Genomic DNA, 27,743 nt, shown 5'->3' with positions numbered 1-27,743 from the left:
CTTTTTTATCACCATGCTGGAAGCTATTCAGAAAAATAGATAAGACCCTCCCACAGGGATAAAATACTCATTTTATAGCACTATTTAAAGGCTTCCAGAGCTTTATGTGTATTACCTCACTAATTTTCACAATATCCTGTGAGGTGTATAGGTGGAAATTATTTCTCAATTTTATGGATAGGTATAGTAAGGTACTGTAAACTTACCAAATAGACTTACGTATGAATAAAGTACAAGAAACCAAATGAGCTATGCTTTTGCAAAGTATAGATTAATAGCTTGTATTTTATTCTTGAAGTTAATTTTATGTGTTGCAGCATATTCAGAAGTTCTTCAAAGGTTGATAAAATTAGAGCCATCTTCTCAATAGTCTTGTGATATGCTAATAAATAGGTAATTTCATTAAATATAATAAGCATTAATAAAAATAACAATGGGTAATACACTGCTGCAGAGACTTCCTGCATCTAGTTTTATACTCATAACAACCCTGTAGCTCTGATTCTCTATTGCAGTGTAATAAATTGTCCCCAATTTTGCATCCTAAATGACAAATATTTCACACAATTCTGAGTTCAGAAACCAGGAGGGGCTTGGCTGAGTGGTTCTACCTCAGGGTGTTTTACAAGGTTGCAGTAAAACAGTTGACTGGGGCTGCGATTTCATCTGAAGGCTCAACTGAAGGAGGAGCCATTTCTAAGTTAACTCACTTTATTGACATAATTCCATTCTTGGAGGGTTGTTGAACTGAGGGCCTCAGGTGCTTGTCAGCTATTGGGCACAGACCTTTCCCATTTCCTTGCTATGTAGGCCTCTACATTGGCAACACTGCCTTTCACCTTTCTGGTATCTTTATAAAGGATTTTACGCTTCCCCTCAGCCTAATCTTTGGACTACATTTTTCTGGTATTGCTTTAAATTTTATCTTTTGTCAGAAGGCATTTCTTAGTTTTATCATTCATTTCTATTTGGAGAAGCTGAGAATTTTCAAAATCATAAAATTCTGGCTCCATCATGTTAACAGTCTTTCTTTTAGTTTATCTCTCTTCTTCTTTTTAGTATAATTGAGAGTAGATTTGATGGCACCTTCAACATTTTGGCTAAAAATCTACTTAGCTCAATCACCTGTTACATTAGGCTCATGTTTTACTTTCCACATGTATCAATTTGGTAGGGCTGTTGTAACACATTACAACAGATTGGCTGGCTTAAAAAGAATTTATTTTCTCACAGTCCTGGAGGCTAGAAGTCTGAGATCAAGGTGTTAACAGGGTTGGTTTCCTCTATGGCCTATGTGCATGGTCATCTTCTGTTGTCTTTTACGTGATCTTTCCTCTGTGTCTATGCCTTAATCTCTTCTTATAAGGACACTAGTCATGTTCAATCAGTGCCTACCCATATCACCTTCTTTACCTAAATTACTTCTTTAAAGACCCAGTCTCCAAATACAATCACATTCTAAGTACTGGGGATTAGGACTTCAACATATGAATTTATGGAGGACATAATTAAACTCATAATATTCTGCTTTCTTCCATCTCCTCAAAATTCATGTCCTTCTCACATGCAAAATGCATTCACCCTGTCCTATTAACCCAAAGTCTGAATCCATTATGGCATCAGCTCTAAGTACCAAATCTCATCTAAATAACATCTAAATCAGATATGGGTGAGACCAGAGATATGATTCATCCTGAGGCAAAATTCCTCTTAAGCTGAAACCTGTGAAATCAAAAGCCATCTGCCTCCAAAATATAATAGTGAAACAGGCACAGGACAGGAATTCCCATTCCAAAAGGGAGAAATTAGAAAGAAGAAGAAAGGAGCAATGTGTCCCAAGCAAGTCTGAAATATAGCAAGACAAATTCCATTATGTTTTAAAACTCAAGGATAATATTTCTGCTTTGTCCTTTGTGTCCACTGGAAGGATACCCTTGTCTTCCATGTTCATCTTTCTGGTGGCCCCATGCCTTTGACACTGGGCAGCTGTTTTTTTCCCCTTAGATTTGGGAGATGACTCTGACCCCTTTAGAACCAAGGAGGCGAGCCCCAAGTCCCAGGTCTATGCCCACTGGGCCTGTGGTGCCAAGGAGATCCTGACAACCTCTGTACCACCTTTAGAGTCATTCCCTCCCTTTTTAAAAAGATAACACATGTTTACAGATAGATTGCTCTGTTGGAATGTCCTATTGAATCTTAGAAATCTGTCCTATCTCTGTCCCTTTAAGTTCAAGCGGCAACTCCTTCTGCTGGTATAACCCCATCTCTATTCCTGGTCTCTGCTCAGGTGGTTGATTGGATCCTAACTCACATGCCTATCATCTCTTTAACAAACGTTCTTCAGCCATTCACTTGGAGAGTGTGTTCTCTCCAGAGCATGCTTTCTCACTTTTTGCAATACAGATAGTCTGAGAATTTTCCAAATCTTCAAATGTTGGTTCCCTTTTTGCCTAACAACTCCCACTTCAGTTTATCTCTTTCCTCTTTCAATTTACTATAAGCAGCCAGTGGAAAACAGGCCACAACTTCAACACTGTACTTAGGAATTGCAGCTAAATATCCAAGTTCATCAGTTACAAATTCTTATTTCCATAAAACACTAGCACATAATTTGCCCAAGTTCTTCATCTCTTTACAACAAGAATTAACTTTCCTCCAGTTTCCAATAACATGTTTCTCATGTACCTCTGAGATCTCACCAGAAACATCTTCAAAATTCATATTTCTACCAACATTTTATTTACAATGATATATGTATAACTCTAAAATAATAGAACTTTTCTCTATAGCTCATCTCTTCTCCTTCTAAGCTCTCACCAGAATCACCTCCTTATTATTACCAACAATCTATTTAGGACAATCTAACATGCACCTCAAAACTCTTCCAGTCTCTACACAATGCTCACTGACAAAGCCACTTCCACGTGTTTAGGTATTTGTTACAGAAACACTCTACTTCCTGGTACCAGAATTGGTATTAGTTTGCTAAGACTGACATAATCACAGAGTGGGTGGTTTAAACAGAATAAATTGATTTTCTCATAGTTCCAGAGGCTATAAGTTAAAATAAGTTGTGGCAGGTTGGTTTCTTTTAAGACCTCTCTCCTTGGCTTATAAATGGGCACCTTCTCTCTGTGTCTTCACGTGGTCATCCTCTGTTGTCTGTATCTTGATCTCCTCTTTGTATAAGGAAACCAGTCCTATTGGATTATGGCCTACTTATATAACCTCCTTTACCTCTTTAAAGGTCCCATCTCCAGATATAGTCACATTCTGATGTACTAGGGATTACAGTTTCAACATATAAATTTTGGAGGAATATAATTAAGTCCATTACTACACATGACTACAGCAATAGTCTTGATAAACTTTTGCTATTACATAACAAGGATCCTCTTTCCTACAGTTTCAAACAAGATTTATCTCACTTACTTGTAAGCGCCCATCCATAACCTTATCAAAGAACATGGGGCTTCTATTAACAATTTCTTTAACACACATTAGACTTTTCATACCTATTTATTTTTTGACATTTTCTCTTCCAAGCCCATTGGCCACATCAAAACTATGCCTACGTTTTGTTTTTTCTTACAACAGTACCTCACTTCTAGGTATCAAACAGATGCTAAATGCTATCGCAACAAAATTAATTATTCTGATATTTATCAGTTTAAAACGACAATACTTTATTACCTCATGCATTTTCTTACAGTCAGATCTGAGAGAATGTTTCTGGCTCAGGATTTCTCACAAGGTTATAAGTCAAGCTGCTGACCAGAGATGAAGTTATCTCCAGGTTTGACATTAATAGGACATTCCACTCCCGAACTTAATCAGATAGCTGTTGGCAGACCTCCTTTTTGGGGAAACTCATCAATGATAATAAATATTTTAATAAAAAATAGTTGTAGATAATGTTGATTGAGCACATCATCAAGTGCTTGTGTATTGTTTAATTTTACACTCACAACAACCTTACCATGTTAATATTATTTCACACCCATTTTATAGCTAACACTATTTTTTAAATTTTAATTAATTAATTAATTTTTATTATGTTATGTTAGTCACCATACAATACATCATTAGTTTTTGATGTGGCGTTCCATGTTTCATTGTTTGGGTATAACACCCAGTGCTCCATGCAACATGTGCCCTCCTTAATACCCATCACTGGGCTAAACAATCCCCCCACCCTCCTCCCCTCTGAAACACATAGTTTGTTTCCTGTAGTCCATAGACTCTCATGGTTTGTCTCTCCTTCTGAATTCCCCCTCTTCATTTTTCCCTTCCTTCTCCTAATGTCCTCCCTGCTATTCCTTATGTTCCACATATAAGTGAAATCATATGATAAATGTCTTTCTCTGCTTGACTTAATTCGCTTAGCCTAATACCCTCCAGTTCCATCCATGTCGATGTGAATGGTGGGTATTCATCCTTTCTGATGGCTGAGTAACATTCCATTGTATATATGGACCACATCTTCTTTATCCATTCATCTTTTGAAGGGCATCTCGGCTCCTTCCACACTTTGGCTGTTGTGGACATTGCTGTTATGAACATCGGGGTACAAGTAGCCCTTCTTTTCACTACATCTATATCTTTGGGGTAAATACCCAGTAGTGCAATTGCTGGGTCATAGGATAGCTCTATTTTTAATTTTTTGAGGAACCTCCACACTGTTTTTCAAAGTGGCTGTACCAACTTGCATTCCCACCAATAGTGCAAGAGGGTTCCTCTTTCTCTGTATCCTCTCTAACATTTGTTGTTTCTTGCCTTATCAATTTTTGCCATTCTAACTGGTGTAAGGTGGTATCTCAATGTGGTTTTGATTTGAATTTCCCTGATGGCTAATGATGATGAACATTTTTTCATGTGTCTGTTAGCCTTTTGCATGTCTTCTTTAAAGAAGTGTCTGTTCATGTCTTCTGCCTATTTTTTTGCCTTGATTATTTGTTCTTTGGGTGTTGAGTTTGAGAAGTTCTTTTTTTTTTTTTAAAGATTTTATTTATTTATTTGATACAGAGAGAATGAGAGAGAGAGAGCACATGAGAGGGGGGAGGGTCAGAGGGAGAAGCAGGCTCCCTGCCGAGCAGGGAGCCCGATGCGGGACTTGATCCAGGGACTCCAAGATCATGACCTGAGCCGAAAGCAGTCGCTTAACCAACTGAGCCACCCAGGCGCCCGAGTTTGAGAAGTTCTTTATAGGTCTTGGATACCAGCCCTTTATCTGTAGGGTCATTTGCAAAAATCTTCTCCCATTCCGTGGGTTACCTTTTTGTTTTGTTGACTGTTTCCTTTGCTGTGCAGAAGCTTTTTTTTTGAACACAGGTAATAACTTCTTCAACATCAGCCACAGCAACTTCTTTGAAGACATGTCTCTAAAGGCAAGGGAAACAAAAGCGAATATAGCTAACGTTATTAAATAAAGAGATTGTGCATGGTCACACAAGGAATGATAAGAACTGATACTTGACAGCAAATAGTTTTAATTGTGGAAAACTTAAAAATTAATTAGAATACTTCTGTATCCAAAATAGTTTGGTGGTTCCCACTTTGAAAGGAGGGGGAAAGATACAAAGACAAAAGAAGGATAAAGCAACCCCAGATAAATTAGGAATACATACAGCAAAGTCACTCTAAACCTAATATAATATTCTTGTTAGAAGAATGAGAGATGAGGGGCACCTGGGTTGCTCAGTCATTAAGCATCTGCCTTCGGCTCAGGTCATGATCCCAAGGTTCTGGGATTGAGCCCCACATCAGGCTCCCTGCTCAGCAGGAAGTCTGCTTCTCCCTTTCCCGCTCCCCCTGTTTGTGTTCCCTCTCTCGCGCTCTCTCTCTCTGTCAAATAAATAAATAAAACCTTTTATTAAAAAAAAAGAAGAATGAGAGATGATTGTGAAAAAAAATATACAATAGAAGAGAATAAAGCTAATAAATTTTTTTCTACAACCTATACATCACCTATTGATTATATTTTATATGTTATCTATAACATACAGTATCCTTGACATTATATTTTCCATTAATATGGTTGTACTCATGTGGTTATTACTTTTTATTAATGTGTACTTAGAGAATCTATATGTACATGTGCAACCTATTACTACCTAGCAATCATATTTAAGCCCTTTACTCTTTGGAGGCCTGAAAATATTGGAAAGAAGAAAGTTAAGACAAACATTTAAATGCTGAAATTAATGAAATGTTGCTAGGATGTTGTATGAGTGTATATATGATAGATAAAAATGGAAATAAAAGATAAAAGTATTAAAATATAAGAAACATTGGCATTGCTCTAGTCCAACCCCTTACACAATGAGCTTATTATTCTCCATAATTATATCATTTTAATGTTAATATAACTTTGTTCCAAATTACCCTCTTCTATACATACTATAAAGTTTTCACTTCTTGCAAATCATTAGTTTGACTTATAAATAAAAATTTAGAGAATTATTACAAACATATTATAGAGACATCCCACATACTTGATACCCAATTTCCCCTATCATTAACATCTTTTATTAGTAGGATATATTTGTCAAAATTAATGAAGCTTTGTATATATTTTATGTCCAAATGAATGTTTCCCATCTGAAGTTTCTAAGGTACTATGATTTAGTGCCTGTTAAAAGGTCCATTTGAGTTGTGACTGAATATGAAATGGGACACGTTTTGCTCTATCATCGATCTGAAGCCCTTATAAAGGCCAAATGTTTTGGAGGATGTTCTAAATCCTGGTGAAGGTCATAAGGCTTTAATAGGCAGGAAGCTCAGGCAAACATTATTAAAATATTAGTTATTTCACTCCCTGAACTAGAAAGCATGGGATAAAAAAATCAGAGATGCCCAGGTAATTCTATTTCATTTATCTTTTCCATTCTCTTTCTTTGATTTATTAGTCAGTCTTTCTTAGAAACTGCATCTGCTATTATGTTAGCAGTTGGCTTGTTAACTTGGCAGTTAAGGGTAGAAAGATGTCTCACCTAATGCTGTCTTACTTTGGAGAGTTTCTTGTTTTTTTCCTCCTCTCCCCTACAGCATTTGGCATCAACTTCTTGGCCCTTTTTCAGACTTGTCATTGTTTTGTATGTGGATTTTTAAATAAAAAATTCCAAAAAAAAATTTTTTTTAGTCTTTTCTTCCTTCTGCCTTTTTATCTAATTAATGTTGTCTGGCATCTCTCTGGGTTTCCTTTTTTTTTTTTTTTTTTTTTCATTTTCCCCCTTTGCAATTCACTTTGAGCATGTTTCCTTTGAGCTGAAATCCCCAGAAGCTGGAGTAGATTACCTTGTTACTCTTCTTTACAAGACCACTACTTTGTCCCTCTTTTAACTTGTTCTAATAGGTCCAACTTTATTTCAAATACTCTGAATATTTCTCTGAAGAGTGTATCAGCCACCTTTGGCCATCAACTGAAGTTTTTCTTTAACACAAAGAACCAAGGGGCTTTGATTGTCAAGGTGCTGTCTCTGCAGATATTCCCTTTTTAAAAAAGTAAAAACTATTCTGGGATCCTCCTAGAAGTTAATCAGGACTTTAACTTTGAAAAGTGCACCTTGTAGCATCTCCGTGGGGAGGGTATTCCCTTACCCAAGATATCCCCCAAACACACACATACCCAGGAGGGACAATTCATCATTCTTTCAAAGTTTGTTTCAAGTCAGATGAACCTGAAGTTGTACATATCTTGTTCCCAGGCCTTGCCATATCCATTCCAGGGTCCCCCTCAGTACTATCCCCCATACCCTTTGCCCTAAAAGCTCGCCCAGCTCCATACCATTAGAAAATGGCTGGGTTTTCTAACATGTGAAAAGTCACTGCTGCTGGGAAAATGTTTTTTCCCTTAATCCTTACGGAACTGGGCTGTCTTCTGGTGGATGGGAGGAGGGGCAAGGTTACACAGGCCATGGGACAGTTTTTATGCCCCAAACTTTGAAACCAGTTCCTTTCTAGTGTCTGGAGATAAGACTGAGTGCTACTTGAAGGTCTATGGACATTTCCTTGCCAAGCTGTAATTAACATACTCCCTTTTTACTGTGGGGTTGCTCTGCCCTCTCTTTGGCCTCCTCCTGTTGCTGTCTGCTAACCACAGACAGAGCCAGGAGTTCTGCATTCTTCAGCTTCCAGAAACTGTCATATGGAAAGAGGGTAGGTGAAGTGACAATCAGCTACATCCTTTCATGTAAAAAACTAAGCTAAGAATTAGGAAGCTGTGCTCTCCTCCCTAACTTCCATCAGGAATAGAAGGGATTCCTTTTTTTTTTTTTTTTTTTTTTTTTAAGATTTTATTTATGTGTCAGAGAGAGAGGGAGAGATTGAGAGAGAGAGAGAGAGAAAGCACAAGCAGGGGGAACAGGGGGAGAAGCAGGCTCCCTGCTGAGCAAGGAGCCTGATGCAGGACTGAATCCCAGCTGGAATCATGACCCAAGCCAAAGGCAGATGTTCAACCAACTGAGCCACCCAGGCATCCCAGAAATGGAAGGGATTGTTAAGGACCAAGGGAAGCTATCCTCCAAAAGCCTCAGGGTCACTGGGATTTTCCCTTACTCTTCTGAATTCAGGGCCTACGATTCCTGTTCTATTTTTAGGGTATGTGAGGTTTCCTGAAGGTTGAGTGGGAAATACTTGGCCCTTTGATGCCCATGTTAACCATATCCTACTCCACCCCAAAGCTGTGTAATGTTTAATAGCATGAGGGAGCAAAGCAGGGGGATGGATTTGTCCAGGTCCTGAGGCTTGGTCTTTACAGAATTTTCTCATTACTTAAACCTCTGAATGTTTGTAAAGTAGAGTGTGCATGTGCATATGTTTTTATAGTAGCAGTATTATAATAACCACAATTAAAAATGAGAAATCTTCACAGATAGAATGAAGGGACTCAGGATGGTGGTGGGTGTGGAGGACCACTATCAAAGTCCCTCCCTAAATCTGGTTACCTTCAAGAAGCCAGAGCTGGCTCTCAGTAAGAGCTGAAGCAGAACTCTTTTTTTCTCTACTCAAGTTTCTGGAATTCCCTAAACTTTCTCCAAAACACATCACAGAAGAAGAAGAAAAAGATTTGTAAATAAATATTGTGAATAAATAAAAGATTAGAAGAAATAGATTTGTGAATAAATATCGCTGGTTAGGAGAAACAGAGACTATTCTGCAGAGGGTGTGATAATGAGAGAACTAATTCATTTTCTCTCATTGCATTTCTTTAAGACAAATTTTACTGGGAGAAGGGGATGGAGGAGAATTTTCTGGCTGATCTGAGGAAACACACCCTGAGAGAAAGAGGCTCTGGTAGGCATGGCCTAATGGCCCAGGAATCCTTGGTCCAGGCTGTCTGGGGAGCACAAAAAAGAGTGTTGCTTCACACATAGTTGCTCATCCTGGAATCACACAGTTGTTTTGGGGTTTCTGCCTCCGTCTGTGACCTGCATGTAAATGCTTAGAGTGATATATTATCATTAATTAAAGTCAATTCTTTATTCAGTTTCCCCAGTATACCATCCATGATATCAGATTTACACTTAGTGATCAAGTCTCTTAAGTTCCTGCTTGGTTGTGACCGTTTCTCAGGCTTTTCCTGCTGACAATTTTGAGGATTGCTGGTCAGGTATATTGGCATTTTATAGAATGTCTCTCAATTTTAATTTGTCTGATATTTTTCTCATGGTTAAATTTGAGTAGTATATTTGAGGAAGGAAGAATGCAGAGTAAAAGGAACACTTGAGCCCTGTTGGTGGGAATGCAAATTGGTGCAGCCACTGTAGAAACCAGTATGGAGAGTCCTCCAAAAATTAACAGTAGAATTACCACATGATCCAGTAATTCCACTACTGGGTATCTACCCAAAGAAAATGAAAACACTAATTCAAAAAGAAATATGTACCCCTATGTTTGTTATAGCATCATTTACAATGGCCAAGATATGGAAGCAACCCAAGTGTTCATCTATAGATGAATGGATAAAGAAAGTGTGTATACACACACACACACAGACAATCACAATGGAGTATTACTCTGCCATAAAAAAGAATGAAATCTTACCATTTAGCAACAATATGGGATGAAGCTAGATAGTATAATGCTAAGTAAAATAAGTCAATTATAAAAAGACAAATACCATATGATTTCACTCATATGTGGAATTTAAGAAACAAAGCAAATGAACAAAGAAGAAAAGAGACAAACAAACAAACAAAAAGACTCTTAAATACAGAGAATAAACTGGTGGTTGCCAGAGGGGAGGTGAGTGGGAGAAGGGGTAAAATAGATAAAAGGAATCAAGAGTACACTTATCTTTTTTTTTTTTTAAAGGTTTTTATTTATTTGACAGAGAGATAGAGAGCACAAGTAGGCAGAGTGGCAGTCAGAGGGAGAGAGAGAAGCAGGCTTCCCGCTGAGCAGGGAACCCGACGCGGGGCTCGATCCCAGGACCCTGGGATCATGACCCGAGCTGAAGGCAGCTGCTTAACCAACTGAGCCACCCAGGCACCCCAAGAGTACACTTATCTTGATGAACACTGAGAAATGTATAGAATTGTTGAATCATACTGTACACCTGAAACTAATATAACAACATATGTTAATTATACTTTGAATAAAAAAAGAAAAAATGAGTAATATATATGGGCAAGGAAGAATAAAGAGCTAAAGTGCCATTCTGAACACATCATATCAAAGGTACATACCATCAATATTGTGGCTTGTCACTGTTGATGTTAACCTTAATCACCTAACTTGAGATAGTATTGTTTCTCCACCATAAAGCTACTTTTTTTTTCCTCCCTTACCATATATACTGTACTCTTGAAAGAAAGAAAAAAAGAAAGAAAAAAGAAAGAAAGAAAGAAAGAAAGAAAGAAAGAAAGAAAGAAAGAAAAGAAAAAAGAAAGAAAGAAAGAAAGAAAGAAAGAAAGAAAGAAAGAAAGAAAGAAAGAAAGAAAGAAAGAAAGAAAGAAAGAAAGAAAGTCTCTATGTGCAGCCTGCACTTAAGGATTAGGTAATTGTGTTCTACCTCCTTATGGGCAGAGTATTTATAGAAATTATTTGGAATTTGTCTACACGGGAGAGTTCCCCCCTATTTATCTATTCAATCATTTTCTTATATCAATGGAGATTCATGGGTATTTATTTTATACTTTAAGTTATAACCTAATGCTCTATTAACCATGTCTTTTATTTCATGTATGTTGATGTTTTAACATCGGGGGCCTTGCCTGGAGAGATTGTCCCTCCAAGAGTTAGTCAGTTCCTAGCTATGATAAGCTCCTAGCTCCTGTGTAGCAAGGAGCCCGATGCGGGGTTCTATCCCAGGACCCTGGGATCATGACCTGAGCCAAAGGCAGCCGCTTAACTGACTGAGTCACCCAGGCGTCCCCAGCCCCTGCACTTCTAACTACATTCTCTACCGGGCTCTTAAATACCAGGCCACTATCCACCTGTCCTAATCATCCCAGAGAATTAGGGCCAGTTCCTATGTTCCAGGGCCTGCTGAAATTATTCAAACCAGCCTGTTGACCCTGCATCCCCCTTTCCATCCTACAGAAACCACAGTAAAGACTCCTGACCTCAATTTCCATAGTGGCCTCTGCCTCTTGACTGACTCAGGTGCTTTCCTTGACATGACAGGAGCCTTTATCTTAGGATCTGTGAGTATCTCTGAGTGTGTGTATAATTCTTGTATCTCTATGATAAATTGAGTCTTTAATTAATATGTAATGATTTTCTTTATCTAAAAATTTTGATTAAAAGTCTATTGTTTTTCTGATGCTAGAAGAGCCACTGCCACTTTTTTTGGTTACTAATTGTATGGAATATCTTTTTTCCATCCTTTCATTTAACATTTTTGTGTCTTTGGATATAAAATGACTCTTGTAGACAGCATACAGACAGATCATATTTTTTTATCCATTCTTCCAGTCTCTGTCTTTTCATTGGTAAGTTTAATTCATTTTTAATTAATGTGTTTACTGGTAAGAAAGGACTAACTTCTTTCTTTTATGGTTTATTGTATTTTTTCTAGTGTACTGTTTTGATTACCTCCACATTTCCTTTCTGCATATTTTAAAGTTATTTTCTTTGTTATTATCCTGGGTATTATAACTAACATCCTAAATTTCTAACTAATAAGGTTGATATGATACCAACTTCTCTTCAATAGCAGGCAAAACTGCCCCTACTCAGGTCCATCCTTCCCTTTTGATAAGACATCATCACCAGCGCTTCCTCTACCTTTTAAAGCATAGTTTCCTTTAGTTCTCTGAACATATTTATAATCACTACGTTGAAGAATTTTTCTGTTAAGCCCAATATCTTAGTGCTCTTACAGGCTGTTTCTGTCTCCTGTTTTGTCTTCTTTTGTTTTCCTGTATATGAGACATACTATCTTGTTTCTTTGCATGTTTCACATATAATTTGTGATTGAAAACCAGACATTTTACATTAACTGATCTGGGTAGTGATTCATCTCCCTCCTCACCATGACTTGCTTTAAATGTTGGTCTGTTTGTTTATTTCGTTAGTGAGGTTAATTAGCTCATTTATTTATTTAGTGACTTAGCTAGACTATTTTAGTGAGGTTATTTCCCTACTGTGAGACTCTGATGTTACCTCTTGGAGGGCAGAGTCTTGGGTATGCTCAGTGTTATCTTGGGATGCCAGCAGTTTTAGAAGAGCTCTCTCTTTGGCTATCTCTCTCCTTGATCTCTCTGCTAAGTTGTCTGTCTAATTTGCTTTCCACCCAGCAGTTAGTGTCGACTAATTGCATGCTGATTGCTCCATTGTTTTAACAGTGCTCTGTGGCATAGTTTTCTATAGAGTTTGATCCATTAAATTGGGGCAGGGGTTGATTTTGAGGGCAGTCTTTGAGGTTTGTTTTAACCTCTGAAATCTCAGTTTTCTTTCCCATTTTCACTCTGGTGAAAAAATTGGACTGTGTTTCAGCTCATTGCTCTTTAATAAGGGAACCATTGTTTTAAAGAGTGTCCTTAACCTTGAACTTTCTTACACTTTTTTTTTTTTTTTAATCAGTTCTGAAGTCAGAGAGCTTTGGAGTTCTTTCTGTTCTTATGGACCGCCTCACCCTAAGAAAAAACAAAAGTCTGAGCCATTACACAGGACACCAGGTGTGGAGGTGGCTTCTGGTATTCTCAGCTTCCCTTTTTCTTTAGAGAATCTCTGCCTTATTAGTAGGCTGTTGTGAGCGAGTTTGGGCCCCAGAACTTTCAGCCTGTCACACTTGAGGTATATTTATATCTTATGTAGGGGCTGGGTGGAGGAAGAAAGTACCCAAACTTTTGTCACACTCATCAGTAATTTAGCCTCTTCAAATTTGAATTGGAAGGGAATAGAAATGCTCATATCTTGCCTCTTCCTTATAATGAAATAATGTATCCTTTGTTTGGGAGATAAGTAGAGAGGGATCTTCATCTTATTGGTCACATTCATCCAGAGTGAAGCTGTTTTGTTTTGTTTGTTTGTTTGTTTTTCTTAGACTGGCTGGGAGGCAGAGGGAAAGGGGGAAAGAGAATCCCATGCAGGGTCCATGCCCGGCACAGAGCCTGACACAGGATTTGATGTCACAACCCTCAGATCATGACCTGAGCCAAAATCATGAGTCAGATGCTTAACCGACTGAACCACCCGGGTGCCACCAGAGTGAAGCTTTGTTTATGCTGAGCTGTGGGTGGGGAAGGGAGAGGCAGAGAACTGGTTATGGCTAAACACCACAGACTTGAACTGTACTTATCAAGTTTTAGTGGATTTTCTTGAATAAATATTTGTTTATTTGATCTATAGCCTTAGTACAGTTTCTAGAACTTTACATAAATGTTTCTTTATATTTTTAATCAGTTATACTAGTTTCACTGGGAGTGGGCACATGGAATTTTCACACTAACCATCCCAGAGGTGGAACCACAACCATGGTTCTTAACTGTTCAAAGGGGAAAGAAAATTTCTTTCCTCATAGCAGATATTTCCTTTCATGGAAAGGAGATGCTTTAGCATAACAGTCCCCCAGGGGAAGCAATATGAATGGTAACAGAAAATGTGCCACCCTTGCCTTTCCTCTGTTTTTCTCTGGAGGAAAGTACCTGTAGAAAACACATATTTTCTTCTGCAGGCACTTGCCATATATTTCCACTGGGCCCTCTCTGCTCAGCTGAATTAGCTGCAAAACCTCAACATCTCCAATTTTAAAGTATCGGGTTATAAATTTGGAGAAATCAGAAAAGTAAAATTTTAGGACAGAAAAATCATACTGATTGAAGTTTCTGGCTCTGTTAGAGTGAGTGAATTCAAACTTGGGATACACTTAGAAGATGCCACAAGACACAGGCCATAACCTTGCTTATGATTTTTGTTTGTTTGCATTCAGTGGTTTGCAGATAAATTTTGTAACCTCTTGACCTTAGGTAACAATGGAAGGCAGCATGGGCTAAACAGAAGCACAGGCCCCAAAGACGTGTTAGGGTGTCTTGGGATGTTAAAATTCAAGCTTAACATTGAACTGTGTCATTAATTGCGACTGAGTTCTACAAGTACTGCAGAAGAAAAGTGGTGTTTTAAGTTCAAATTTTTGGTTGCAAACATGGATTAGCATTGCAAAACAGAAAGAGTTATTCACAGATTTTGAATATGCAGGAAGGAGAAAGAGGAAGTTACATATCATCTGGTGCCCACAACTAAGAACACTTCCCAATTCCAACTCTGTGATATGGCAGAAATGTCACAAAAGCCACTCTCTGAAAGAATAGGACAAGAGGTTGCCTCCTTTTAGTTAGAGTAACCCGTAATGCCAAATCATGTGGGTTTCTTGTGGGGTTTCTCTCAATTGAATCAAAGTTCAGTGGTCAAAGATTTTGGATAACTGCCTGGAATTGTGGCTTCTAGGTGAGAAAACAAATCAGGAATACTTTCTCTTTCTCTGCTCTTTTTTCTCAAATAACATTGAGTTTCTGCTATTGTCTGTCAGCACTACATGCTGGAACATAGTATAGGAGTTTTTCTGGGAAAACTGCTCAACAGTCTGGGCACTGTCCTGTATTTTTAATTTGGAGGATATGGAGCTAGTATAAGGAAAATTTTCTGTGATCTATGACCTCTGGTATCTTTAAAGACAAAGTCATGAGAAACTTGGCATGGAACTAATTCAATTCAGAGGTTCTGAGACAACCAGATCATTAGTGAGAAAAATACAAAGCTACATTGATTAGTTGCAATGAGATTTAATATTTAACTTTATTCCCTAAGAATTTGAATAGTGTGGGTAATATTTAAATGAGTGTATTTTATTATGTAAATATCTTTGTTATATCATTGATCTCCTTGTAAAACCCTTGATAAGCCATAGTGGAAAACATACACAACTTGGATGGCTATAGTAAGGGGGAAATATGATTGGCATACTCAAGATTTTATAGAGAAATGTCTCATCAAAAGCTTTAATAAAAATAGATATTCCTCTGCTCTAAAACTAAAAAAAAAAAGAATTATAATCAAGTCTTAAATCACCCATTTGTAGGTTAAATAGTTTTCTCTATCTAAATAATGAATATTTTGAAGAAGAAAAATTTTGTATTATTTAAAGAAAATATAGTCCAGTGAGCTCTGGCAAGAAAAATAATTTACTTGTGAAAATATTCCTATGTCACCACCACCACCAACAAAATACTATGTTAAGTGTTTAATGCCAATGCCAAGATATTTTAAGAAAATTGTTATTTGGGGGCACCTAGTCCCAATCCGATTTGCATTATTTGGAAAATTCAAGAAAATTATAGGGAAGAATTCATTACAAAAATAATTAAAATTACACACATTATTTATCTTTGTGGCATCAAATGTGTATAATAGCAAACTAAACTGTATGAAACATTTTCAACAATAAAATTTAAAATTAGAGCTTAATTAATATGCAACTTCACTGCTTTTTATCTAAGAAGGAAAAAGTGAGTGATACAGTGTTCCATAATAATGAAACACATAGTATGACTACTAAAGAATATTGATATCATCTCCAAGGGGAACTCTCCTATACTATCGGTGGGAATGCAAGCTGGTGCAGCCACTCTGGAAAACAGAATGGAGGTTCCTCAAAAAGTTGAAAATAGAGCTACCCTGCGACACAGTAATTGCACTACTGGGTGTTTACCCCAAAGATATGAATGTAGTGATCCAAAGGGGCACATGCACCCCAATGTTTATAGCAGCAATGTCCACAATAGCCAAACTATGGAAAGAGCCTAGATGTCCATCAACAGATGAATGGATAAAGAAGATGTGGGGTATATATATACAATAGAATATTATGCAGCCATCAAAAAAATGAAATCTTGCCATTTGCAACAATGTGGATGGAACGAGAGGGTATTATGCTAAACAAAATAAGTCAATCAGAGAAAGCCAAGTATCATATGATCTCACTGATATGAGGAGTTTGAGAAACAAGACAGAGGATCATAGGGGAAAGGAGGGAAAAATGAAACAAGATGAAACCAGAGAGGGAGACAAACTGTAAGAGACTCTTAATCTCAGGTAGCAAACTGAGGATTGCTGGAGTGGAGGGGTGGCTGGGGGATGGACACTGGGGAGGGTAGGTACTATGGTGAGCACTGTGAATTGTGTTAAGACTGATGAATCACAGACCTATACCCCTGAAACAAATAATACATTATATGTTAATAAAAAAATTTAAAAAAAGATATCTCCTTATGAACTAATTATAATTTCAGTTAATGTTAGCATCACAAAAGAGAAAAAAGAACAAACTTGAAATTGAATCACATACATTAAAAACTATCAACTTTAAAGTTTTACAGTTTAATATTTATTACCGACAAGGCCAATAGTTTGTAAATACCATTGGTTAAACAAAAAAGAGACAGAGCTAGAAGCCAGCTGTAAAATTAATAAAAGTAAAATAATCAAATACAATAAAACTCAAAATTTTAGTGGAACTTTATAACTTAATAACTTAATTTCCATAACTGGATTTTTATTGGTGGCTGTAATGTGTAAGAAGTTGGTCAATAACAAATTAGGAAAGAAAATTATAACTTCAGCTATTTTCTCTGATATATCAATTTTAAAATACAAATGTTATATTGTCAAAGACTATAAGGCAATGCCTCTTAACCACCTCTTAACCAGTTCCAACCTTTGTTTTAGAATTATATGGGGGGTTTTGAAAAATACACATGCCGAGCTGTACCTTAACCTACTAACGCAGGTTTTCCGGGTGATAACCTCCATTCCTAATGTTTAAGAAGTCTACCACTCTTCTCTGGTTAGGTCTGAATTGAGAACCACCATTCCAAAAATCCTCTTTTATTTCAAAGAGGAGATACAAAGCTATCAAGTGAAGGAACTGCTTATATAATTTAAAAAAAATCAGAATGTTTAATTTGTTGTTGATGATTTGGATAGTGTTCACCTAAATATTTGGATTTTGCTTTTGTGTACTTAAATGATTCCTCCAAAATAGCTAACTTTCCACTTACATAATCATTTAAAAATTATGAATTACAAATTAAGGTAATTTTTTCATTTAATTTAAACTTATGTTTTTTTGTCATAAATGTACTCTTTAATCCTCATCCCCTATATCCCCCACCCTCCCACTCCCCTCCTCTGGTAACCACCGTTTGTTCTCTATAGTTAAGAGTCTGTTTCTTGGTTTGTCTCCCTCTCTCTCTTTTTACTCATTTGTTTTGTTTCTTAAATTCCACCCTTGAATGAGATCTTATGTTATTTGTCTTTCTCTGACTGACTTATTTAGTTTAGCGTTATACTCTCTAGATCCATCTATGTTATTGCAAATGGCAAGATTTCATTGTTTAATGACTGAATAATATTCCATTGCATATATATATATGTATATATATATATATACACACACACACACACACACACACACACCACATCTTCTTGGACACTTGGGCTGCTTCCATAGATTAGCTATTGTACATAATGCTGCTATAAACATAGGGGTGCATATATCCCTTGGAATTATTGTTTTTTTATTTTAGGGGTAAATACCCAGTAATGTGATTCCTGGGTCATAAGGTAGTCTATTTTTTAATTTTTTGAGGAACTTTCATACTGTTTTCCACAGTGACTGCACCAATTTTCATTCTCACCAACAGTGCAAGGGATTACTTTTTATTCACATCCTTGCCAAATAAAGGTAAGTTAGAGTGAAGAAAAAAATTTAATTAGATTCACTTAATCGAAGTCTCTATATCCAGGTCAGCATATGTAGTTGTGCTTTCACCCTTTCCCACCAGTTATAGAAAACGTTTCATGTTAGTCTTTGCTGAACTCCAAAACTTTTCTTGACACAGTGCACTAGGCAACCATTAGGAATATACTGGCATTAACACTGAGATGAAAACTCTACGCCATCCTAGCTCTATAATTTTCATCCTCACCAACAGAATGAATTGTGGTGGTGGTATGTTAGTCTCTGAACTATGCTGTCAGAGAAATGTACAATAAAATAATAGCGACTACAGTGCTTTCTTTTCCAGGCTCTCTTTAAATGTTTTACCTTCACTTTCTCAGTTCATCTTCATAGCACCATTGCAAGCCATTTATTATCACCATCATTTTAGAGGTAGTAAAACGGAAGCTCAGAGGTGTAAAATAAACAGCTCAAGGTCATTCAATTAGTAAGTGGCAGAGATGTGATTCAAACCAAAGCCTTTTCTTAAAGTCAATGATATCCTTCATACAGTTCTAACTTTATGATACAGATTACAAAATGTGGGATTAGCAATTTTAAAGATGCCTGTGAAAATATCTCCAAGGAACACCGAATATTACACAAAATGTGATTCTACAAAAATGAATATCCTCCTTGAATAGGAAGAGATAGAGCATCTCAAACACCTGAGATAGATTGACAGCTTGTCAGTTACTATCACAAGATATCACATTTCTCTCTATAGAATTTATAAAAATGGTTTTTCATCGGTTGTGTGGAGTGGAATCATAGAGCTCTGGCCTTGTCTTTGCCATATGAGTTGCCTATAAACTGATGGATTGATTTTAATTTGACCTTGGCAAGTTTTTGTTACCCTCTGAGGTATTAGTCTTGCTCTGTTCCAGACCTTTTCTTTGAACTCTGCCTTTGGACACCACCCTTCTTTTAAAGATTTGTCCCCAGGGCCCTAGGCAGGCTGTCAATCATAACTTTGTTGGCAATGACCAATGTAGTGTGTCAAACCCTTTAGTAATGTTGCCAGTTTCTGAGAAAAGATGCCTCTATTGTGTGAAAGAATAATCTGTACTTTATGTACTTAATTTGATAAGAGGAACCCATTTAATACAAATAATGCTTTTAGTACTTGAAATAATAATTACATTCTAGTCTTTTTTATACAGAAAAACTAGATTTTTGCATATGTGATTACACATTCTATGTCATTCATCTATGTATTGTTATATGTACAGTTACTCAGGAATGGATGATATTTCAGAACTATTAACGATAATCAAACCAATGGTCGAGGAATTAAGAGAGATACTCTTTTTTTCTTTAAGAGAGATACCCTCAATTTCATGAAATCTGATACTATAGTACGTTTGTCTTACTATTCTCACCATTATTTCTATTAATGGTAGAATTACATATTTATATATCTATATATTAAATTTGATCATTATAATAAAATTGCCATTTTATTTTTCTTTCTGATATTTCTTCTGCTACATCTCTTTCTCCTTCTCTTACTTGCCTCATCATTTCAGCAAACTCTATTCAGTTTAAAACCCAAAGAAAAATGATTGCTTTAAATAGGTATACCAATGGGGCGTCTGGGTGGCTCAGATGGTTAAGCGTCTGCCTTTGGCCCAGGTCATGATCTCAGGGTCCTGGGATCAAGTCCCGCATCGGGCTTCCTGCTCCTTGGGAGCCTGCTTCTCCCTCTGCCTCTCTCTCTGTCTCTCATGAATAAATAAATAAAATCTTAAAAAATAAATAAATAAATAAATAAATAAATAAATAAATAAATAAATAGGTATACCAAGAAAATACAGAGGTTTGTATTTTTCAATAGGAAAAAAATATATACATTTGGCGGGTGTTTTGGCAAAGAATATTATTATGTATATTGGGAATAAATGAGGTTAAAATAATTCAACATGTTTTATTTCTTGTAAGTATTTTAAGCTGCTGTATTTTTGGTCATTTTTTAATAACATTTTATTATAAAAGATATGCCTTTAAATAACTACTGGACACAAAATTATGAAGTGAATGTGGATTAATCTTAGATGATGAATGGATACAATTGTTAAGGTAACTAACTGTATGATTGTAACAGTTGTTTCACTCTTCATATATCAAAAAAACTGTTGAATATTATAGTAGATTAGTTTTCTCATTAGTTTCCAGCGATTCAGAAAAAAGTCACTCTCTGTTTTACTTTATTCTTAATTACATAACCCCAGTCAAATTCTAGAAAACACAATGTCACTGACAAGTGCATGTCTCTAATAAATTAATAATTAGTATTAGAGATTATACAGATGCATCAATTTTTCCATAATCCAATATTAATATGGTACATAGTTAACGATTCATAAAATAGGAGAGATTGAGATAATATTAGAAACAATATGATCTACACTGCCTGATTGGACAGATTCTCTTTTATACATAATATATTTGTTTTACCATCCTCTTTAAAGCTAGTATTGAAACAGAAAATCTTTTCAATATTTTATAGCAAAGGAAGACATCATAATATTTCTCTTTATCAGGTGTATGTATATGCACAGCTAAGAAACATGAAGTTTCATATATCTATTCCTAGTGAAACAGACTTGGATTTCCAGCAAGACCTGACACTTCACACAATGAAGTAGTAAGTTCATCCTTAGAAGAGAACATAACATTAAAAATGGAGAGAGAGTATTAGAAACAGTGAAGTATAGAAAATAGATTTTCTGTCATAAAGATCTTGACAGTAAATGTTGAAGCAGTAGAAATCATAAATAATACTGGTTTTTATGTTTCGCATTCTGAGCATTTTTTATAGAGTTCAACTGGATTATAATAAGATAACAATAAAACTCTCCCTAAGATACTATATATGTTGTAACTTTTATTTTGTATGAATAGTAAAATAACTCTTTTTCTCTCTTTGCACACACTCACACACACGCACATACACATAGACACAGAAGCATATTTTTGCAAGGCGGGCTTACATTTTACCTATTTTCTTTCCACATTTTGCCTAGTTTTAAATGTAATACCCCATCTTTAAGATAGAGAAGATCATAATAAAAGTACCGGACAAGTTCATTGTCCTTAACTGTAGATAATCACAAATATTGTAAAACATTTCAATTACTTGACATTATAAAGCTATATATATTCAAATGCCTAAGCTATGGGACTTAAAAAATAAAGAATATGAAATAATACAAAACAGAAATCTACTTTAATAAATTACTATTGCTGTTTTCAAATTATGGCAAACATCTACGCCTGATCAAAAATTATTTTCCTTTTTAAATTCTGGAATTCTTTTGAGGTAATTGTATCTCCTATTTCATGACAGATCAAGAAATCCAGAGCTATGTTTATTCCATTGAACTGTAGGTTGTAGTGGTGCATATATTATTTAATTCATTCATTTAATTCATTAGTTCAAGAAACATATTTCTTCACAGTGGTTAAAACATGGAATATAAAAAGTCTACTTTATTTCAATGGTTTTATATAAACACGCCATTCTTGAAATTACATGGAAAGCTTTCAAATTAGAATCATTTAAATAAAAAGTAAAGATCCCCACACTTTTTAATAACAAAGATTTTAAGCATTCAAGAAATTTTCACTAATTGCCTACATTTTTTAAGTCATCCTTCTAGAATTTGGTTATATAGACATAAACAAAGCAACATTCCTATACTGGCAGAAGTTCTATTATAAGGGAATGGCAGGTACCAAATAAAAATGTTAAAAAAAAAAGTTTGAAAGGCAGGTGGAAATACATGAATGATGCCAAATAAACATGGAAGAGAACGGTGAAGAGGAAATGCTATTTTATATGACTTGGTGCAAGAAGACCTCTCTGTGAAAATGTGACATTTAAATACAGACAGAAGGAAGTGAAGGAGCCAACGATGTGATCTTCAAGGGCAAAGGGTGTCTTAGGCCAGGAAGTGATCAAGCTCAAATGCTTTGGGGCCAACAGAAGCATGCTTGGAGCCTTGGATCCACAGTGAGGAGACTAGTGTGTTGGGGACAAGGGGAAGAAAGCTCACAGGTGACGTCAGAGATATAGTAGCCAAGCTGGGCAGCATAGGCGTTATTACCCTGAGTGCTATGAGAAGCCATGTAGGGTTTGGAGCAGGGTGATAACACTGACTCAGATTTTTAAAGGGTCATCATGGTTTCTGCAAAAGAGAAAACCTGTAAGTGTAGAAGCAGGAGACATATTAGAAGACTATTTTTTTGAGTCCAGGTTAGGAATTATGGTGGATCTATCTGGACTAGGAGCACTGGGGACTGTGAGAATGTTTGTATTTAGTGCCTATGCTGAAAAGGTTGGTAATGTGTTGATGAAGCAGTGTGAGGGAGGGAAAGAAGTCAGAAATGACTTCAAGGTCAAAATAACCTAAACATCATCCCCCTCCTACAAGCAAGTTATTATTAAGGTTGAGAATAACTTATCCTGTCATGATGAGATTTACTGACACATGGGCTGAGTATGTTCTGTTGTATTTTTCAAAGGTAATTGATATCAGAGAGACAATTTAGTAGTCAGAAGCATGTGACAATTCTTTACTATTTCAGTGTTTGTGTTAAAAATTTTTAATACCAGTCAACCTGATTTTAGAAAATACAAATGGACTCTGGAAACATTCCTTCATTATTTAAATGGTAACTCACTCTAAAGATGCTTCTTGAGCTCAGGAAATGTTTGATCAACATGAACCCTGAGAACTGGAAAATCTAGAACAATATTTTTTTTTCCTTTAAATGAATCTAATAAGAGGAAAAAGAAACTACTCATTTTATTTTTTTTTAAGATTTTATTGATTTATTTGAGAGAGAGAGAAAGAGAGCAGGGGCAGAAGGAGAGAGTGAGGGAGAAGCAGACTCCCTGCTGAGCAGGGAGCCTCACGTGGGGCTGGATCCTAGGACCCGGAATCATGACCTGAACCACTCAGGCATCCCAGAAAATACTTATTTTAAGTAAAATAGTTTGTTTATATAAAGGACAGCAGTAAACTAGACTTCAGACTAATTTACAAATAATTGTATGCATTATAAATATGCATTTTAGTATTGAATGCCTGGTGTTCACAAATTCTATATTTACTGAGTATTTACTATGTGAAAAGCTCTGTGATTACCAATGCCATTCCAGTGGAGAAGGAAGAGAAATAATATCTGCCCTGAGGATGAAGAGATTATGTAGGTATATAAAATAAGATATAGATAGATATTTTAATAATATAATATAACACAATTATATTTTATGAATATTTATCAACAAATATAATTTTATTTTATTTTATTTTATTTTTAATATTTTATTTATTCATTCGAGACACAGAGATACAGAGAGAGAGAGAGAGAGCACGAGCGGGGGAGAGGCAGAGGGAGAAGCAGGCTCCACGCTGAGTCAGGAGCCAGATATGGGGTTCGATCCCCGGACCCTGGGATCATGACCCGAGCCAAAGGCAGACGCTTAACCATCTGAGCCACCCAGGTGCCCCAACAAATATAATTTTAAAAATTAGCTAAATGTTGACAATAGTACATAGTCTATTGAAAGCAGAGCCTTTTATTCCCCACTGCCATTTCCTCAGCACATAGAACAGTACCTGATACTCTAAATACCTCAGTAATTATTTGTATAATTAATTAATAATGACAGTAAAATTGGAGTTTCTTATGTAGTCATGGATGACTTTCTGGAATCATTGGATTGGACCAAATTAAAAAAATTCTGCCCAAAGCATTGCCTCTATAGAACATACCTCCATACTTCAACAAACAAGTAATAATACAATGTGGAAAACATTTTATTTGGAAGATTTATAGAGAATAATAAAAAATGATGAGGAAGAGAGGAGCATGACATGATCTGTGACTTGAAGGAATTGTAATATAGCTGAGGAAGGCCCAAATAGCAGGAATAGCTTGGTGCATGGTATTCTAGGTTCCTTGTAGCAAATCTGCAACCACAGCAGTCATTTAACTGTGACCTTATTTATTACTTACAAAACTTTCTCTTTCACATGACTGAGCACTCGGTGGAGTGATTAAGCAGAACTTCTCATTGAAAATGTGATCCTAAATGACCCTTGAAAAAGAAGTAAAAATTCTTAATAGGGCTGAGTGAAAAATAAATTCCAGGGAAACAGCCAGGTACAAAGAAGTAAGAATGTGAAGATATCACTAGAAAACAGTGAGCAATTCATTTTGAGGGAAGTCAGATATCTCCTGGAACATATGAGAAATAAGAATAGAAAGGATCGGGTGCCTGGGTGGCTCAGTTGGTTGGGCGACTGCCTTCGGCTCAGGTCATGATCCTGGAGTCCCGGGATCGAGTCCTGCATCGGGCTCCCTGCTCTGCGGGGAGCCTGCTTCTCCCTCTCCCCCTCCCCCTGCTTGTGTTCCCTCTCTTGCTGTGTCTCTCTCTGTCAAATAAATAAATAAAATCTTAAAAAAAAAAAAAGAATAGAAAGGATCATTGAGGCTACACTTCAGAGAACATTCAGTGTTTAACAAAGGAAGTTACGCCTTGAATCATAAGCGGAAGTCACAAACTGAAGGGTTTTAAAAAGTGAGAGGTGTGATCAAGGTTGTATTTCTGAAAGTATGTCTGATTTTGGATAGTTTTGATTGACTATAAAGGCAGATCCTCAAATGCTACAACAGCAGGGGCCCATTGCTCGAATCCAATAGCCAGTACGTAAAGACCTGAATGGGTATGGATGGGATGGATAAAAGAGAAATTATGATGGTTTAAATTGAAGAGACAAAAAAATCCCACAAGTGTTAAAGATGACATCGAAGTTTAAGAGTGTTGTTAAAAAATACTGAATAAATATATGAATAAAATAACTGAATAAATATTAATAAAAAGAAGAAAATAAGGACTTCTCATAGTATCTCTGTCATCTCTCCATTGGAATATGATTAATTGCCTAGAAGGAAATTCATAGAAAGTTTTACTTGGTTTAGAAGACAATATCCTTTTGTTAGAACAAGATAGTTTTTAGCAACAAGAATAAATTTGAAATGCAAATCACTTTATTCCTCAATCATTTTAGAACTCTAAAAATGGTATACAATTACCTTTGGAATAACAACCCAAACACTTGGTTAGATAGATTAATGACAGATCTGTCCAACAATCAAATGGTACAATGGGAAAATAATCATGAGGTCTCTAAGATAGTAATTAATTTAGTTTGAGAGTAGGTGGCATTAGACAAGAACCAAAATGTTGGAAGTCAGAGAAATGGAATAGGTACATAAATCCAGGTAGGGAAGAACATGTCAAGGATTGACCCCAATTAGCTACATGGCATCCACAGATATAATAGATTTTAACATGGAAGAAGATGCATACATGAAAGGAGTTAAAAAGTGTACAACTTTAACTGAAAAAATATGTTGAAGGGAAAAAAGTAGAAGCTAGAATGGTTAAAAATAAATAAAATCTGATTCTCAGGCTTTTCATGCCCTTTGATGGTTTTATAGTTACACAAAGAAAACAAAGTAATAAAATATGCACTTTCTGATACTTTTGACTGCTTGTGTTAAGTAGCATGGAGGAAATGTTGCATGACTTCATAACACCTTGGTGCTGAACCGTGTTCGATCTTCACTTATCAAAAATATATCCAACATTTTCCACTTTCCTAGGAAGTTTGGTTAGTTGTTCATTTATTATAAGAGCAGCAGTTGGGCTTCTCAGCTATCAAAAAGAAAGTGAACCTTACCAGGTTTTTATCTGATTCCTAAAACTAGGCAGTTTATGTCTAAAAGTGTTTACTCAAGCCTTTGTCACAGATCACACTGTGTGTCGTGCCTTCCTTAGCAAAAATATAGTATTGAAATTTTGAAATGTAATGATGAGATTCTGAGGGACATGTGATGAGGGAAGAATAATCTGAGGTAGATTTGATGAGGAAGCTGGGGGCCACATTATGGAAAGCCTTGGAGAACAAAGTATTTGGAGTGTTATTCTAAAGGTAATTGTAAACCATTCTTAGATTTCTAAAGTGATTGAGGAAAAAAATGATTTGCTTTTCAAACTTATTCTTGTTGCTAAAAACTATCCTGGTCTAACAAAAGGATATTGTCTTCTAAACCAAGTAAAACTTTCTGTGTATTCTCTTTATGGCAATTAACCGAGTTACAACATGGTTTCACAAGACTCTCTTATTCTTGTTTTAGGTACATAGTACATTGGTTGCAAGGATATTCACTAGCGCATCATAGTTCTCAACAAAATGGTTGAATGACTGCTGGAGTGATTGAATTAATGAGTGATTTCCAATACCAATTTCTTATGAATTTTGTTGGATCAAAGTTGGAGGTTATAATTAATGATATTTTTAACTTGATATTCTCTGAAATTTTATGAGAATTAAAACAACACTATCATAAATTGTTATTTCAAATGTGCTTTCAAAAAAAATGTATTTAGTTAGATTCCTAAAACACTCTTGCTGGGAAGGAAGAGCAAATTTAACTGCTCCCAGTTTACAGGGGAGGTAATTAACCCTCTTTGGAAAAGTTCCATGACAGTGTCAGAGGCTGAAATCTGGACAGGCCTAACCATATAGAGCACTTCTTCTCTTCCAATTTTGCTATTATCCGTTGAACCATGATTATCCCATGCAATGGAAACATTGAGCTGGACAATACTCTTAAATTTGACTTATTCTGAAAGGCATTTACTTAGACTGCAAATCCCTGAATACAAAGGGGAACTTGAATAACAGACTGGAAGACTGGAAAGTGCCTGAAAGTTTTGGGGTTGACAGTGATTTGGTTGGCTTTCAGCAGACATTTTTCTTTAAGTGTTACTTCACTGAGCAAGACAATATATGATAATGCTGTTTCACTGACCTTAACCTGCTTCCTTTCATGGGTTTAAATTAGCCAGGATTTTGTCAAAATAGTGCAAATCTCTACGGTATAAGGGTTGAAAAGAATATCCTTACAAAAAATACTGATAATTTGAGGGAAGTTGGTTAAGAAAAGTCCCATGTTTTCAACTTTACCACTTAAATAGAAGAACAGAAGTGCTTGAGGATATCTTTTGTCCTTACGTGAATTTAAAAAATCAAATTAACATATAAATTTTATATGGTTATACCATTCTAAATCCTGTTTAACCTGTCATTTTTATGCCAAATTTCAGCTTAAGTATTATGTAGAGATATACTGTTCTAAAATTTACCTTTCAATCCACTGGATTTTATTGGATTTAGGAGAGGGCCTCTAGTTCTTCATTTGCAATTATAAGACAGTACAGAGGCAACAGTCTGTGTTGGTGAGGAAGGCATAAAATTCTGGTTTTTAATTCTGAAGGTTATTACTATGGTAATCTCTCACTGTCTCTGTTTCTCTGTCTCTCTGACTTCTTGTCTCTTTCTTTCTGTGTCTCTCTCTCTCAAATTCTCTGTTCCTGTTAATTTTGAGTTACCTATAGGTAAGTATCCCTTCTAGGATCACATCTGTAAATACAACTTAT

The sequence above is a fragment of the Mirounga angustirostris genome, unplaced genomic scaffold (assembly GCF_029215605.1).
Source record: "Mirounga angustirostris isolate CCGP_5_RB_7025 unplaced genomic scaffold, mMirAng1.0.hap1 SCAF_2, whole genome shotgun sequence".
Lineage (NCBI taxonomy): Eukaryota > Metazoa > Chordata > Mammalia > Carnivora > Phocidae > Mirounga > Mirounga angustirostris.
The sequence above is the reverse complement of the archived record's forward strand: the minus strand, read 5'-3'. Positions refer to the sequence as shown.